This window comes from Echinops telfairi, unplaced genomic scaffold (assembly GCF_000313985.2).
Source record: "Echinops telfairi isolate 266 unplaced genomic scaffold, ASM31398v2 ScPeMD7_23;HRSCAF=83, whole genome shotgun sequence".
Classification (NCBI taxonomy): Eukaryota; Metazoa; Chordata; class Mammalia; order Afrosoricida; family Tenrecidae; genus Echinops; species Echinops telfairi.
The window spans coordinates 57,981,984-57,999,147 of record NW_022103920.1 but is presented as its reverse complement, the minus strand read 5'-3'; positions in this window follow the sequence as shown (position 1 = coordinate 57,999,147).

Sequence of the window (17,164 nt, the reverse complement as noted above, 5' to 3'; positions counted from 1 at the left end):
GGAGGACTTTGTGGACTGGTGTTGGGTTAATGGGTTAATGTTGGACTTGTGGGCTTGGGCAGCATTGGGTTGGGATGTTTTCATGACGCACATTTTCTTTACATAAAACTCTCTTATACATGAGTTGCTGTGGATTTGTTTCTCCAGAGTACCTAGACTAATACAACCTCATTTTCTTCTTTTAGATTTTCTTAGAGGATAGCAACATAGAGCTTTGTTTCACTTTAGTAAGTGCCTGTGGTTTTGATTTTGTTCATATTAACATGGCTGTGCACTATGCCCATACAAAGACACAAACGTTTATAACAATTTTACACAAGACTGGAATCAAGTATTAATATCGTGAAAAACTTCCTACAGTGCGCTATTACTCAGCAATACAAAATACGAATGATGTATACATGCAACAATGCGGCGAATCTGAAAATTACTTATGCTGAATGAAGGAAGCCAGATTCCAAACACAAAACAAGGCCTAGATTCTGTAGGATTCCAGTTATATAAAACACTAGCAGAGGTCAGTCAATCTGTTGTAATAGGAAACAGACTGGCATCTTGGGTGGGAGGTGGGGTCTAGTGGGCAAAGCCTGGCAGGAGGAATTTACAGGGGCCCAGGGAAACTTTTTCGGGTGATGTATGTACTCGCTTTCCGGATTGGGATGTGGTTTTGTGAATGTACAAACAGGTCACACTCACTGTACAGTTTTATGCCCCTCAGTCATCGTGAGCTGCTGTTGAGCTGGCCCTGGTTCATGGGGACCCCGGGTTCAGCAGAGGGAGATGTCATGTGACCTGCAGCATCACCACGGTCAGCTGTCAATCAGACGGTTTCATTGGCTGATTTGTGGAAGTAGTATGCCAGGCCTCAGGCTAGAAAACCAAAAACCAAACTCACTGCTATCGAATGGATGCGACTCCTAGCGAGCCTGGAGGACAGGTGGGGCAGCTTCCTGTGGGTTTCCGAGACTGTAACTCTTTACAGGAGTAGAAAGCCTTGCCTTTCTCCCTCTTCGTCAGAAGCTGCACTAAAACCTGTTCAGCAACATGCAAGCCTACATCGACAGACAGGAGGTGGCTGTGCACAAGGTGTCTTAGCTGGGCCTCGAACCTGGGCCTCCTGTGTGGAAGGTGAGATTTCCCTCACTGAACCACCGCTGCTCTGATAGACTTTAGCTGTACCTCAGTGGAGTTCAGCAATCCACCCTTGCACCCCTGGTTTGACAAGCCATTTATCAAAAGCTCCATCTCCATATATGTGTATGTTTCTAGATTCTCTTCAACTTTATTAAACAAATATATTTTTATTTAACTTTATTAAAATATGTACAATATGATTATTGTATTTCTACACCAATGGTAAGAATTAAACAGTATCTCTCTTTAATAATTAGTGTTGGGAGCCCAGAGAAACTATCTGGAAAAAATGCCAAACTGACTGAGCCATACTGAGACATCAAATGAGCACTCATGAGCTCTGTACCCCTCAGCCTTGGCCTTGGTCTTTCGTCTATAATCAGCTTGGGCTGTGGCATGAGTTATGCACTCCATCTAATACTGGTGGCTTTTTATTCTTGGTTGAGCATTGGGTTATGAACTACAAGGTCAGCAGTTCAAACTCACCAGCTTCTCCGAGGGAGAAAGCTTAGGTTATCTGCTCCTGTAAAGATTTGCAGCCTTGAAAACCCTATCAGGCAATTCTGCTTTGTTCTGTAGGGCCACTTTGAGACAAACTCGACTCAATGGCAGTTAGTTTTCCTTGAACTTGACTGGGATCGTTGGGCTGGAATTTATCAGAGTTGCTGCCTCCTGCTCTGGTCCTGCCATTTCTCACTGCATTAAGTTGGACTTTGGCCTTTCTGCCAGTAGACAAAAAAGCTTTTTTTTCTGATGAAATATTACCCCTGCAGAGAAACACTGTGTTTTTTTATTAGTAAGGGGACTAGATTTACTCATCAGGGACACCCAGCTTCCATTTATAATGAACTGGAATGCAGTGATCCTTATGTAAGAGACCTTTCTTCCTTTATGTTTTCCTGTAGTTAAGGAATATCCCTTGTCATATTACATCAATATTAAAGTCTGCAGAAGACTTCTGAAAGTGTTAAAAAAAAAAGCAAACCTGTCACTTGGAAGACTAAGGTGTGCCTGATCCAAACCAGGACATTTTCAATGGTCTTCGATGCAGGTGACATCTGGATAGTGAAGAAGGAAGACCCAAGAAGAATCGATGTCTTCAAATTGTGGTGCTGGAGAAGAATCTCACATAAATATGCCGTGGATTGCTGGAAGAATGACCCAATCTGTGTTTCCAGAAGTACAGCCAATGTGTATACTCCTTAGAAAGAGATGGTGCTGCTCAATGGTACATGCTTTCGATATGCGATCAGGAGGGACCAGTAGCTGCAGAAGGGCATGCTCGGAGGAGCAGAGGGTGAGCAAAAGAGGAAGCCCCTCCAGGAGCTAGCCTGATAGGGTGGCTGCAACAATGCGATCAACTTACCAACAATTGTGAGGATGGTGTAGGAGCGGGCAGTGTTTCATTCTGTTGTACAGAGGGTCACTGTGAGTCAACCAGACAGCACCCATCAACCGAAGAACAAAATCAGTTCACGGAGGTCAGTGTTATTCCACTTTGCATAATAGAATGCTTCTCTCAGACCTAGTCCGCTTCTTCAGAATGCACGTTTCTTCTAGGTACAGCTATGTGGGAATTCCTAGGTGGTGCAGTTAAGTGCTTGGCTACCAACACAAAGGTTGGTGGTTTGAAGCCACTCAGAGATGGCTCAGAAGAAATGGTCTCAGCCATGGAAACACAATGGGGCCCAATTCTACTCTGGAACCACGGGGCCCCCATGAGTTAGAATTGAGTGGACAGCACCTGGTGATGGTGGAAGTTATATGACTGCCCAGCAGCATGCCGATTTAGCTGAATGTGAGACAGTGTTTGCAGAATTAAAGGTCAATTTAGCGTGTGGTTAATAGGTGACTGTTCAAAGGAGTCACATTGGGTCTCAATCGTCCTGTTTTGGGCCCAGGACTTCATGAGTTGCTGAGGAGACTGAGCTATGTGTTCTGTTCATAAAGCTTCTCGCTCACTCGCTTGGATTTGAATATAGTTCTATTCTTAGGGTGATGCTAATCAACTTTTTAGTTTCACCACAAAACCAACCCATTAAACAATATGAACAGTTTTAATTGACATACAGTTCATATATCACCATTCAGTGGTTTGAACACATAAGAGAGTGTAATCATGACCACAGTCAACTTTAGAACATCCTATTCACTACTTAGGATCGTCAGCTCCCCATTTCTATGCAACCTGCCCCACCATAACCCCAAGAAGCCACCCATCCAGTTACTGTCACTGTAGATCTACCCATCTCTGGCCTCACATTAAGAAACACACACACACACACACACACACACACACACACACACACACACAGCCCCCAAATCCCAGCCACCACCACAACGAAATAAAACAGAAAAAACTGAATCCAAAAGAAAGTGGAAAATAATAGACTAGAACAAATTTAAAAGAGATAACAAAGAAGAACAATAAGGTGTTAATTTTTAATCTAACTGCATTTATATCAATCCTTTTTCAGGCGTACCCTATCTGAGAGCAAGGCTATTCACATTCCCAGACCTTGGTCAGGGTATTCTCTGGAGGCTTGGTCCATGTGGAGACTCTGTAAATGGATTTTGAACTTTCACTGTCATCCACAGCACTCCGTAAAATGGGTGCCCAGAATTCAAGCTTGAATACAGTTCTGTCTGTTGGTCTTGGACTTATTGTTTACCATCCTTAGACCTCACCGCCTGATGTGCTGCTTTTGTGTGGACTTCGCTGACCCCTCACATAGATGGCTACAAGCTTTTAAGACCCCACATGCCACTCCTTCTAATAGCTGGGCATCATCTGACCCCTTTACCACACTTTGCTATGGTACTTGTTTCAGTTTGGGTTGACTAGAGAAACAAATCCAGAGACACTCATATATGTGGAAGCGAGAGCTTTATATCAAAGAGTAATTGTATATTGAGACAACATCCCGGCCCAGTCAGGATCAAGTCCCTAAGTCTGATATTAGCCCATAATGTCAGATATGAATCCATACATTGCTCTTCAGACTCACGCAGCACATGCAGGAAGGCCACAGGCCAGTGGGTGAGAAGTCTCGTGGATCCAATGGCAGTGGAAGCATCTCCAGGTCTCTGACTGCCATCAGCTTGACTCCATGTGGCTTGTCAACAGGAAGGTGAGACAGAGAGAGTGTGTCCCCGCCTTCATGGAGGAAGAAAAGTTCCCAGAATCCTTATGAGAAGGCTATACCCACAAGGAGACATCATCAGGCTGTGACCTGATAGAAAGGCTAGCCTCCACCCCTAGCCCTATTTATGAAGTGACATGAAATTATGTAACTACCACAGCTCCTCTATCCCTAGTGATCTCTCTAAGGGCAAGTATTGAGCAGGACCATGTCCTAAGAACCAGTTTCTAGATTAAGGCTCACACTCAAGTGGGAGCCCCAGATCCATTTATCTGTGGTTTATCTATGCCCTGGTCCACTTTACAGACAGCACCGTCATTTTATTGGGAAATATTATAAATCATCCCTATGGGGAAGATGGGGATAGTATCATTAATTCAGGCATTGGTATAGAATTTAAAATACCGTTGAGAAAAGGAAAATCTACACGTGTAGGAGGGCTTTTTAGATTATAATTTATGGACTGTTGTTTGTGTAGATTAAAAACTGAAGGTACTGGACACTAGCAAACCATAAAGGTTGGAGACAGGGCAAATCTTTCAAGAGTGCTCACTCACCAAGGCAGAACCATTCCTGCTGGACCAGCGGTTCTCAGCCTGTGGGTCTCGACCCCTTTGGGGGTGGAACGACCCTTTCACAGGGGTCGCCTAAGACCACTGGGAAACACAAATATTTCACAATATATAATTATATATTGTTTTGTGATAAATCACTATGCTTTAACTATGTTCAATTTGTAACAATGAAAATATATCCTGCATATCAGATTCATAGCATTATGATTCGTAGCAGTAGCAAAATTACAGATATGAAGTAGCAACAAAAATAATTTTATGGTTGAGGGTCACCACAACATGAGGAGCTGTATGAAAGGGCCATGGCATTAGGAAAGTTGAGAACCACTGTGCTGGACTAAGACATCATAAAAAAGCAAAGTATGAAAATAGCAACTATATGGGAGTCTTAAACTGCCAAGTAATGGACACCCTTAAGGCCAGAGGTATGAATCAATGTCCAATGACTTCTACATCCACAACCTTGGCATAATAGTCACCTCCTCTCAATCGGCGGGGGGTTGTTCAACCTCAACTCCAATGGAGTGTTTCAGTTCCTTTAATCTGCTATGGGGGTGTTTAATGGAAAGACCAGTCCACTTAGTGGGGTGTCCAATTGGAGCCTTCTGGTGGGGACTATGAAGGATGTTGTGTGTTTTAAAAGGACAAAGTTTAAAGTCCCGGTTGTCTATAGCACACAGCCTGGGTCACCAAGGGCTGGAGAAAAACTCAGTCCAATGGGCCTGATTAGGAACATAATACAGGTTTCTTCTCCCCTTAGGGGTCTATGTAAATAATGCTAAGTGTTTTTTTCCCAATGGCAGGTTGCTCCTCCTGGTTTGCCACAAACAGAAGTGAAATCACCTTCTGTGTTAGTTACATAATCTGTCAACTTGAAAAGGGGTGGAGTCTAGCCTGTCAATCAGGTCACAACTTGATGACCTCATGTAGAGGCGAGAAGGAGAGAAATAGCTCACTGGAGGCCAGAGACACTGCTACGTATTCTCGATGACAAGATACATGGAGCTACGGTAGAGCCCTGGAACTAGAGGAGCCATGTGGAGACCCATGACAGCCTTGAGATGCTTACATCATCACTGGATGCACTAGACTTTCCACCCACTGGCTTGTGATCTTCCTGCAGTTGGTATCATTGCATGTGTTTCGTGAGTCTGAAGAGGAATTTATAGATTGGTATTGAACATATGAGCTAATACCGGATTTATGGACTTGATCTGGACTGGGCTGGGATGTTTTCTCAAGATTCAATTGCTCTTGTATATAAAGCTCTTTCTCATACACATATGAGTGTATATGGATTTGTTTCTCTAGTCAACCCAGACTAATAACCTTCTCTGAGGCAAACATGTTCCCCCCTTCCCCACTTCTGGACTTGAATTTCCATTAAGGTTCACTGAGCATCCTTGTAGGATTGTCTACGGATTTGGGCAACCCTGTTATTTTTTATTTTTATTTTTTTGTAGTCCTTTGTACCCTGAGGTTTTTACATTCTGTAAGTAAGGTGGCCCCTGAAATGTGGTCAGTTTTACATATGTCCTTCAGATATGAAATTGAACTTTGGAATCACTTGGGATGATGTTTCCAAAACTTGCTTGGTCATATCATTACATATGTTTAGTGAGTGTTTTGTTTTTAATTTAGTGCCTTTATCTTAATTTAAAGTATATTCCCCCCTCTAGAAATTCACCAGTATTTCCCTACCACAGGAAATTAAAAATAATTAAAACACAATGATCTGTGCCTTTTCATCAGCTCCAGCTTCTTGCTATGTGGCTGGGCTCATCCCTTTATAGATTCTATTTCTTCTTTTCTACCTTACACCGCTTGTTAAGGATTGTACTGTGTGCCCCCCAAATATGTGTCAACTTAACTTGGCCATAATTCTCAGTCTTATGTATGAGGAAGTGTCAAAGTCTTCCTAGAAAATGGAATTAGGCGGAGGAAGAGAAGGTGGAGCACATCCTGGCCCAATAAGCCTTGAGGACCATATCTCCATTCAGAGCAGCCAAAGCACAGAGAGGACCACATGGCCGGCCCCACTACAAGACCCGACATCCTTCATTGACCCACAGCCCTACAGGGGACAACACTGGAGACACAGTGCAGGAAATGCGCCTGATCTGACCCCACCACACTGAGGCAAAACACTAAGGGTGTGCAACAGAACAGCAAGGGGAGCAGAGCAAGGAAGTTCTGAGGGAATACCAAAAATAGACTCTGGGGTCAGGGCATGGCACCCCATCAGACTCGACCGGAAAAACACTCCTAAAGGTCAACAAACAGACCTGGAACTATTTACAGCCTTTTTGTTGTTGTTCTTATTGTTGTTTTATTTTCTTTTGTTACTTTGTTTTGCTCTGTCTAGTTTTTTGTGTATATTATCTCTGCAGGTCTATCTTGATAAAATAGGCTGGATGAACAATCTGGAGGAGAAAACAATGGGACTGATGGTTTTGGGGGGGCATGGGAGAGGGGGAGGTGGGGGAAAGGAAGTGGTGTTAACAAACCCAGGGACAAGGGAACAACAAGTGATTCAGGAGGTGTAGGAGGGTGTAGGAGGCCTGGTAGGGCTTGATTAAGGGCAATGTAACCAAAAGGAATTTCTGAAACCCAAAATGAAGGCTGAGCATGATAATGGGACAAGAGGAAAGTAAAAGAAAATAGAGGAAAGAACTAGGAGGCAAAGGGCATTTATAGAGGTCTAAATACAGGCATGCATATATGTAAATATATTAATACATGATGATGGGGAAATAGCTCTAGGTGCATATATTTATAGGTCTAGTATTAAGGTAGCAGATGGACATTGGGCCTCCACTCAAGTACTCCCTCAATGCAAGAACACTTTGTTCTATTAAACTGGCATTCCATGATGCTCACCTTCCCTACATGAACGCTGAAGACAAAGCGGGTGTATAAGCAAATGTGAAAAAAGCTGATGGTGCCCTGCTATCAAAAGGTATAGCTTCTGGGGTCTTAAAGACTTGAAGATAAACAAGCGGTGGCCATCTAGCTGAGAAGCAGCAAAGACCACGTGGAAGAAGCACACCAGCCTATGTAATCACGAGGTGTTGAAGGAATCAGGTATTAGGTATCAAAGAACAAAAAAGCATCATTGTGAATGAGGGGGAGTGCGGAGTGGGGACCCAAAGCCCATCTGAAGGGAATTGGACATCCCCTTACAGAAGGGTCATGGGGAGGAGACGAGCCAGTCAGGGTGCAGTGTAGCAATGATGAAACATACAACTTTCTTCTAGTTCCTAAATGCTTCCTCCCCCCCATTATCCTGACCCCAATTCTACCTTACAAATCCGGCTAGACCAGAGGATGTACACTGGTACAGATACGAACTGGAAACACAGGGAATCCAGGACAGAAGATCCCTTCAGGACCAGTGATGAGAGTGGTGATACCGGGAGGGTAGAGGGAGAGTGGATAGGAAAGAGGGAACTGATGACAAGGATCTACATGTGACCTCCTCCCTGGGGGAAGGACAACAGAAAAGTGGGTGAAGGGAGACGTCGGACAGGGTGAGATATGACAAAATAAACAATCGACAAATTATCAAGGGCTCATGAGGGAGGGGGAGCGGGGAGGGAGGGGAAAATGAGGAGCTGATGCCCGGGGCTTATGTGGAGAGCAAATGTTTTGAGAATGATGAGGGCAATGAATGTACAAATGTGCTTTACACAATTGATGTATGTATGGATTGTGATAAAAGTTGTATGAGCCCCCAATAAAACGATTAAAAAAAGAAAAAGAAGACCCAGGAGTGGAATTCGTCTTTTGTTCCCTTGGTCCTGGGTTCTTGGTACTGAAACGTCCTAAACCCAAGGGAAGATTGATGTCCAGACACATGGAGCTCCCGAAAGAACACTGGGCCCACAGATGTTGACACATGGACTCTCTGAGGGAGCGAGCCTGAATTTGGACTTCTGCCCTCCTACATTGTGAGGAATTAAATTTCCGTTTGTTAGTCACCCACTCGTGATATTTGTGTTATGGGAGCTCTAGATAATGGAGCACCAGATAAACGGGGACACTTCTTATTCAGAGGACAATGGCCAAGTTACAGTCACTTGACTATTAATTAATCTTGACAAATCAATATAAAATCTTCGTTTAAATAAATCCTCTCTAAACTATGTTCAGGGAATCTTCTCTTTCATAGCTAAAATGCCCAGTGAGGTATTTTCTTCAATAAGGCCATTTTTTCATTGAGATGTATCCTCACTAAGGCCGTCGGGCTCAAGTTAGAACTCAGTGGGAACCTTGGTCACACCAGTTGTCCTTTCCAGTGGGAACCTTGGTCACACCAGTTGTCCTTTCCAGTGGGAACCTTGGTCACACCAGTTGTCCTTTCCAGTGGGAACTTCGGTCTTTCTTGGGGACCCTTCTCTTCATCTGTTATTACTTGGGTGGGTACAACATGCTATGGAATACAGCTCTGAAGCAGTAAGAGGGTTATAGACTCTCCACCCCTGCCCCCACTAGCTAAACCTACATTGTAGCACAGATAGATACTGTTGTTTTAACTTCTTAAAAATAGGCTATGGGTCATTCTATGGGCACATGAAGAGTTGCCAATTCTTTTTCCTACCGTATGCCTCTATTTCTTCTTTCATATTATTTAGAATGAAACTCTAGACATTATACACCATTCTTCACTTATCGAAATGGTTAATTTCCACAGACAAGGTCGTTGTGGGAAATCAGCTTTAATTGAGAGTCAAGGGCTGCGCCCCATCTCTGACTGTTGTCGCCCCTGGTCACTCACCACGTACTGGGTGCCCCTGGTATGTGGGTGGGTGGTGAAAGTCCCTTCCCCACCAGGGTTCCTCACCACCGCAGACCCTGTGGGAGTTCTGAGTGGTCGTGGCTATGGTGGTTTGGGGTTACCCCACACACGCTGCCTCCTGCTGCCTATCTAGGTAGGGACCCAGAAGCCTTACACGCCCCCCTTTTCTCCACCCCTTCTTTCCGCTCCCTACTAATTCCCCCGGTCTGCACACAGCCCTGGTGGTGTAGTGGTTACGCTTTGGGCTGAGATCAGCAGTTCGAAACCACCAATCCTCCGAGGGAGAAAGACAAGGCTTTCTACTCCTGCAGTTACAGTCTTGCTAACTCACAGGGGCAGTTCTACCCTGCTGTATAGGGTCACGCCGAGTGGCATCGACTGGATGGCAGTGAGCTTTTAGAGCTTGCACCCAACCAGTCATCAGGCCGTCATCCTGTGCCCTGCACGGCTCCACGCAGACAGGGCAGAGGCATCCCGGGGATGGCTGGTGGCTGCCCACCGCTCTGGAATGCTCGGCTCTGGTGCTGCTGAGGTCTGTGGCCCGCAGAGGGCGCCCTGGGCTCAGCCTGGCCTGGCATACACCCCGGACCGTTCCGGAATTGTTTTCATAATTCTTTTAAATACAGAAGGTTGGAGAGCGAGGTGATGGATAAGTGAGAGTAGGAATGTATGTATCATTCATAAAATTGTCACACATATCTTTACAAGATAAACATTTTAAACACCCAGGCAGGCATGATACCTTACGTAGGTAGCCTTTTGGTTACCTTAATGGTTTTTATCTATGAAACCATATGAGCTTAATGATTTTTATGGGGGTAGATCTCTCATAACATTTATTCTATGATAATTGGCTTCCTTTCCCTTCCTGCCCTGAAGAAGTCAATTTTGTAATGCAGCAAAACCTGCAGAACTCATGTCAGGCAGAACACGGTCAGAGAAGGAAAACTCCAATGTATCCCACTGAAACAAGCGATAGAAAAGTTGTAAGACTGCACCCTGTCCAGGCAGGAGACATGTGAGACATGGAAAAACAAGGCTGCCCCGTTTGTTGAGTTCTGCCTCCCATAGGTTTCAGTGTGATGTATTTTTCTAAATAATCATAAATTTTCAGATTTCTTTGCGTAAATTTGGGCAAAGGAGTATATATGTTTTAATATCTTCAAATTCTGTTTATTTCCACAATTTTACTTTAAAAACTGCCATTTTCATTGATGTCTTGATTAGACTTGCTAATATAGTGAACCCTCGCCACTTTGCGCTTCGACTCTATCGCGGTTTTTGCGTAACAGCACCCACTGCCTACACCCGCTCCTTCAGAGGAAAAAGACGGCGACCCACCTGTAGAGTACATCCCGTAAGTCATTTCATAGGCTATTGATTACAGTATTTGTAAGAACTATGTATAATAATACTGTATGTGAAATATGTAATACTGTAAACTAGATGCCATAAATAATATAATAAATAATAAATGATAATTGTAACGTCCAAAATGTTTTACTGTATTTTCCCTTTTTCATTTAATAAATTGGGTAATACGAGTGTAATGGTGACTAAAGGGTGTTTTTTCATGTCCTCTATGCTCTAACTACGAAAATACTTGATTTACAAATAAGGAATCCTACTTCGCGGAATTTCATTTATCACGGTAGGGTCTAGAACCGATTAACCGCGATAAACGAGGGTTCACTGTATATATTTTTAATGAACATTCTGTTTGTTCTTAATGCTTTTATCTTCTGCTCGCTTCCCTTAGATTTGTTTTATTGCCCTTTTCTAAGTTTCTGTGGTTTAAGCCTTCATTCATTTTCATGCTTTGTTGATCATTAATTCTAAACCCAACCCAAACCAAACTCACTGCCTTTGAGTTGATTTCAACCATGATGAACCTACAGGATGGTGTAGAGCAGTGGCTCTCAACCTGTGGGTCGCGACCCTTTGTGTGTGTGTGTGTGTGTGTGTGTGTGTGTGTGTGTGGAACCATCCTTTCACAGGGGTCGCCTAAGACCATCGGAGTACCCAGTGAGAAGACTGTTACCCATGCTACACCATGTTCAAGACAAATTTCATTTATTTGTCATTAGAAATAAATATTTCACAATATATAATGACATATTGTTTTTGTGATTCGTCACTATGCTTTAATTATGTTCAATTTGTAACAATGAAACGACATCCTGCATATCAGATAGTTATGACGATTCCTAACAGTAGCAAAATTACAGTTATGAATTAGCAACAAAAATAATGTTATGGTTGGGGGGTCAGCACACCACGAGGACCTGTATGAAAGGGCGGCGGCACCAGGAAGGTGGAGAACGGCAGTGTAGAGCTACCCTGTGGGCTCCCGAAGCTGTAGCATTACAGGAGCAGAAAGCCTTCTCTTTCACTAGCAGGGTGGTTGATGGTTTTCAACTGCACTTCACAGCCCAAGGCTTAACCCGCGACACCAAGCTAGGGGTATGCTGAGCACTGATTAAACTGCATCTCTTAGGTTCTGGTATGTACGTTTTAAAAAAAATGTATATTTTAATCACTTTTGTTTCCTAGAAATTTATCAAGAACAGTGACAAGCCTGAGATTTTATACTAATTGAAGCTGCTAATGTAGACTGCCACAGGTTGATGAATGCTGGTAGCCGATATGCGACTCTTAGCTCAGAGAGAAAGAACTGTTTATTTCTCAGCACTAGCAGTATCCAGAAGATCCTGAGACATCCTCCCCTCAGGGCAATGCTAGGGGGACCAGGTGACATCTGCACACACAGCAGGTTGCATTCCAGGAGCGATATCCTGAGTTCGGGAAACTTGAACTTTTTATAATAGCCAGTAAGCTAGCCCGCCCTTTGAAGTTCCAGATGGAGACACTGTATCTTCCAAGGCTGTGCACTATGGAAACATCCTTGGAAATGTAATCCAGAAGGTAGTCCAGAACAAAGGAAGTGAGTGCCTTAGCTTGCAAGTTTGCAGAAACACAAGAAGCCCTGGGAAAATTGTTTCCCAATTGTATTCACCCTTAGTTCCTACACTCTCTTGGCTTCAAGTGCTTTTCTCTGTGAACATTCCACTCAGTCAGCCACTCTGATTAACAGCCACACATCAAAGCTTAGAGCCAAATCTCTACATATTGTGCATAAATTCATTGAATGTAATAGGGATTCAAGCAGCAGACTGAGGGTAAGTGCACGCTCCACTTTAACCACTCCCCTCAGCATTGTGGACCCAACTGTCTGAATAAACTTCATAAACCATCATGTTTGCCAGGTGGTTTTCTCCTTCAGTTTCTGTTTTACCACCACCACCCGACTTCAACAATGATCAACTTACTCCTGTGTCTCTCTCCCCTACGCCTGCATCCTTTGCTTATTTTGACATCATATAATTTTGTTTTTAAATATCTATGTGCAAAAGATTTTTAAAAAACCCAGATTATTTGGTAGTTATCTAAAACCATTGTCAAATCTAAAAAAAGTGATGATTTCTAGTTGTTGTACTATTTCTTTCTTTTAAAAAAATTCTGCTTAGGGTTTATAGAACTTCTTGATTCTATTTCTTTCTTTCTTTTTAATGAAAATATCATGTTATTGGGGGCTCTTAAAGCTCTTAGAACAACTCACACATCAATTGTCTCATGCACGCTTATACATTTGTTGCCATCAAGACTTCCAAAACACATTTATACAGCATTGCCATCCTCTTTTTCTTTCCACTTGAGTCTTTGGTATCACCTCCTCTTTTTCCCCCCTCCTTCCGATGCTCTCCCACCCTTGTGAACCCTTGATAATTTATAAATTATTTTAATTTTCATATTTTACTCTGTTTGCTGTCTCTCTTCACCCATGTTTCTGTTGTTCGTCCCCCTGGGGGGCTGTGTGTATACATCTAGCATTGCGATCGGTTCCCCATTTCTCTCCCTTCTCCCCCTACTTCCCCCTATCCTCATGGTACTGCTACTCTCAATATTGGTCCTGAGGGGTTTATCTGTCCTGGATTCTGTATCTTGAGAGCTCTTATTTGTAGTAGTGTACATGCTCCGGTCTAGCCAGATTTATAAGACAGAACTGGGGTCGTGATAGTGGGGGTGGGGAGGAAGCATTAAAGAACTAGAGGAATGTTGTGTGTTTTGTTGGTGCTTTACTGCACCCAGGCTGGCTCATCCCTTCCTTGTGTCCCTTCTGTGAGGGTATGTCCAGTTGTCTAGAGATGGGCTTTGGGGCTTGTGTTAGTCTGGGTACTTTAGAGAAACAAATCCACAGAAACTCAAGTATAAGAGAGAGTTTTATATAAAGGTTAAGTGCACATCAAGAAAACATCCCAATCCAGTGCTGCCCAAGCCTACAAGTCCAACATTAATCCATGTATCTGACACCAATCCATAAAGTCCTCTATCTCACAAAACACACACAGTGGTGCCGACTGCAGGAGGAAAGTGGAATCAGTGAACATGTAAGCATCTCAGTATTGGCAGGGGTCTCCACTCGGCTGCTCCAAAACCCAGGACTGCATTGGGGTAGGTCCATGCGGCTTCTGCCCAGGGATGTTTTGCAGGAAGTGAGCCTTGCCAGCTGAAACAGGGAACTGGCTAAGGCAGCTGCACCCAGGCCAATCATCACAAAGCAAGAGACCTGAGAACTAGAAAGGCAAGGCTCACTGAGCCTTTATCTCTCTGCCCTTCAATTAACCCCACATGTGTTTATCCGCCAGGTTGGCACAATTAAATTTAGCTAACTCAGGGCTCCATTCTGACTCCCCTCATTCACATCTAAATGGTTGTTTGCTTTGGGTCTTCTGATGCCTGGTACCTGATCCCATGGACACGTGGTGATCACATGGGTTGGTGTGTTTCTTCCATGTTGGCTTTGTTGTTCCCCTGCTAGATGGCTGCTTGTTTAACTTCAAGCCTTTAAGATCACAGATGCTATATCTTCCAATAGCTTTCTTCACCACATTAGCTTATGCACCCATTTTGTCTTCAGTGATCCTGTCAGGAAGGTGAGCATCACAGAATACCAGGTTACTAGAACAAAGTGTTCTTGTGTTGTGGGAGGACTTGAGTAGAGGTCCAATGTCTGTCTGCTACCTTAATACTTAACCTATAAATACATGTACATAGACCTATATCCCTTTTATTATATATTAATGTATTTACATATGTACTTGTCTGTGTTTATACCTATATAAATGTCTTTTGCCTCCTAGTTCTTTCCTCTATTTCCTTTTACTTTCCTCCTTTCCCACTATCATATTCAACCTTCATTTGGCTTGGCTACATTGCACTTGATCGAACCCCACCAGGCATTCTATGCCCTCCTTGCCATCGATTTTATCTCTTGTTGTCCCCTTGTTCCTGAGCTTGTTGCCTCGCCCCATATCTTTCCTCCACTTCCTTCTCTCCTCTGCTCCCCCCAGAACCATAGGCCCTGTTGTTTCCTCATTGGGATTGTTTATCCTGCCTATCTGATATAGACATGAAAAAAAAAGAAAGAAAAGAAAATCCTCCACAAACAAACAAACAAACAAACAAACAAACCCTATGAATAGTTCCAGGGTCTGCTGACCCTTACGGATGTTTTCCGATTGGGTCTGATGCAGTGCTAAGCCCTGCTCCCCAAATCTGAAGTCTATTTTCAGGATTCCTCGGGGACTTTGTTGCTTTGCTCCCCTTGCTGCCTGTTGTGCTCCCTTTGTGTTTTGCCCTCGTGTTGGGAGGTCGGACTGGACACAATTCCTGCGCTGTGTCTCTGGTGCTGTCCCTGTAGCACTGCGGGTCAGTAAGGGGATCTTGTGTCTTGTGGTGAGGCTGACCCTATGGTCCTCTTTATGCATTGGCTGCTCCAAGTGAGAATGTTGTCCACTCTCACTTTCCCTCTTAGTTTGCTCCCGTGTGGTCTGGGCACACCTGCCACACTTCCTGGCAGTATCTTCAGTGTTGTGTAGTGCATTCTTCTGGGGAGGGGTTGATTCTATTTCTTGATGTGTTTTCTCAGTCTTGAAAAATAATCAGACATTATCTCTTCAAATTTCTTTTCTGCCCATTCTTTCTCATCTCTTACACAAATGTTATATATACCTTCATGAATGTTATATGTTCTCATTGTATCATGTAAGTTACATGAATGCTATACCATCTCATTTTATCATGTAAGCCTCTTATCCAGTTACACGAATATTATACCGTCTCAGTTGTATACCTTCTCATTGTATCATGTAAGCCTCTCATTCTCTCTTCTTGGCTGCATTTCCCATTGTTCCTCCTGTTTTTGTTTAATTCTGAGCATTTTTTTGGATTTATCTCACATTTGTTACCTTTCTCTTCATCTATGTTTAACTTGCTGTTAAACTCTTTAGTTATTGTATTTTTCAGATTTAGAATTTCCTTATGCTTTATTTGTAATTTTTAAAAGATATTTTTGAAAAGATATTTCCATATTGTTTTTATTTTCAATTTTTTAAAACTTTCTGTGAAAGTATACATTTACTTTTAAAAACTTGTCTTAAAAAATAGAACCGGGCATAGAACATATAATAGTTCCCTATTTCTCACAATTCGTTTTAAAATTATTTTAGCTTTATAAGGAGAGCTACATATATAATACAGAAAATTCCCATAAAGCCTTCATCCAATTTCCTCTAATGTTAGCATATTTTATAACCATGACAAATTTATCAAAACTAAGAAATTAGCATAGGTATAATACTTTTAACTAAGCTGCAGTCTTTATTTGGGTTTTCTTCTTTTCTCTTTCAGGATACAATCTAGGATACCACATTGCACTTAGTCATCAGGTCTCCTTAGTCCTCTCTAATCTATGAGAGTTTCTTGGTCTTTTTCTGTCTTTAAGAAACGTTTCTAATTTTTTATCATTGAAAAATTTTTAAACATCCACAAACGTGAAAGAATAGTATAATGAACCCCCATGTACTTATCACTCAGCTTCAATATTATCAACATTTTTCAACTCTTTTATTTATCCACTACCTCAAGATTTTTGGGGAGGCTAGAATGTTATAAACCAAAGCCCAGACCATTATTATAGGATCCATAAGTTTCAGGGTTTTTATAAACTAATAAAGACACTTAAAATAATACAAACGCAATATCATTAATATATCATTTTCCACAGTGGTTGTACTATTTTACAGTTCCAGCAACATTGCATGTGAATTCCAGTCTAAGATCTTGCCACCATTTGTTGTATGTAAATATATTTATATATGAGGATGGGGAAATAGATCTATGTGCATATATTTATAGGCTTAGTATTAAGGTAGCAGGTGGACATTGGGCCTCCACTCAAGTACTCCCTCAATGCAAGAATACTTTGTTCTATTAAATTGGCATTCTATGATGTTCACCTTCCCGACACAATTGCTGAAGACAAAGTATAAGCAAATGTGCTGAAGAAAGCTGATGGTGCCAACTATCAAAAGATATAGCATCTGGGGTCTTAAAGGCTTGAAGGTAAACAAGCGGCCATCTAGCTCAGAAGCAACAAAGCCCACATGGAAGAA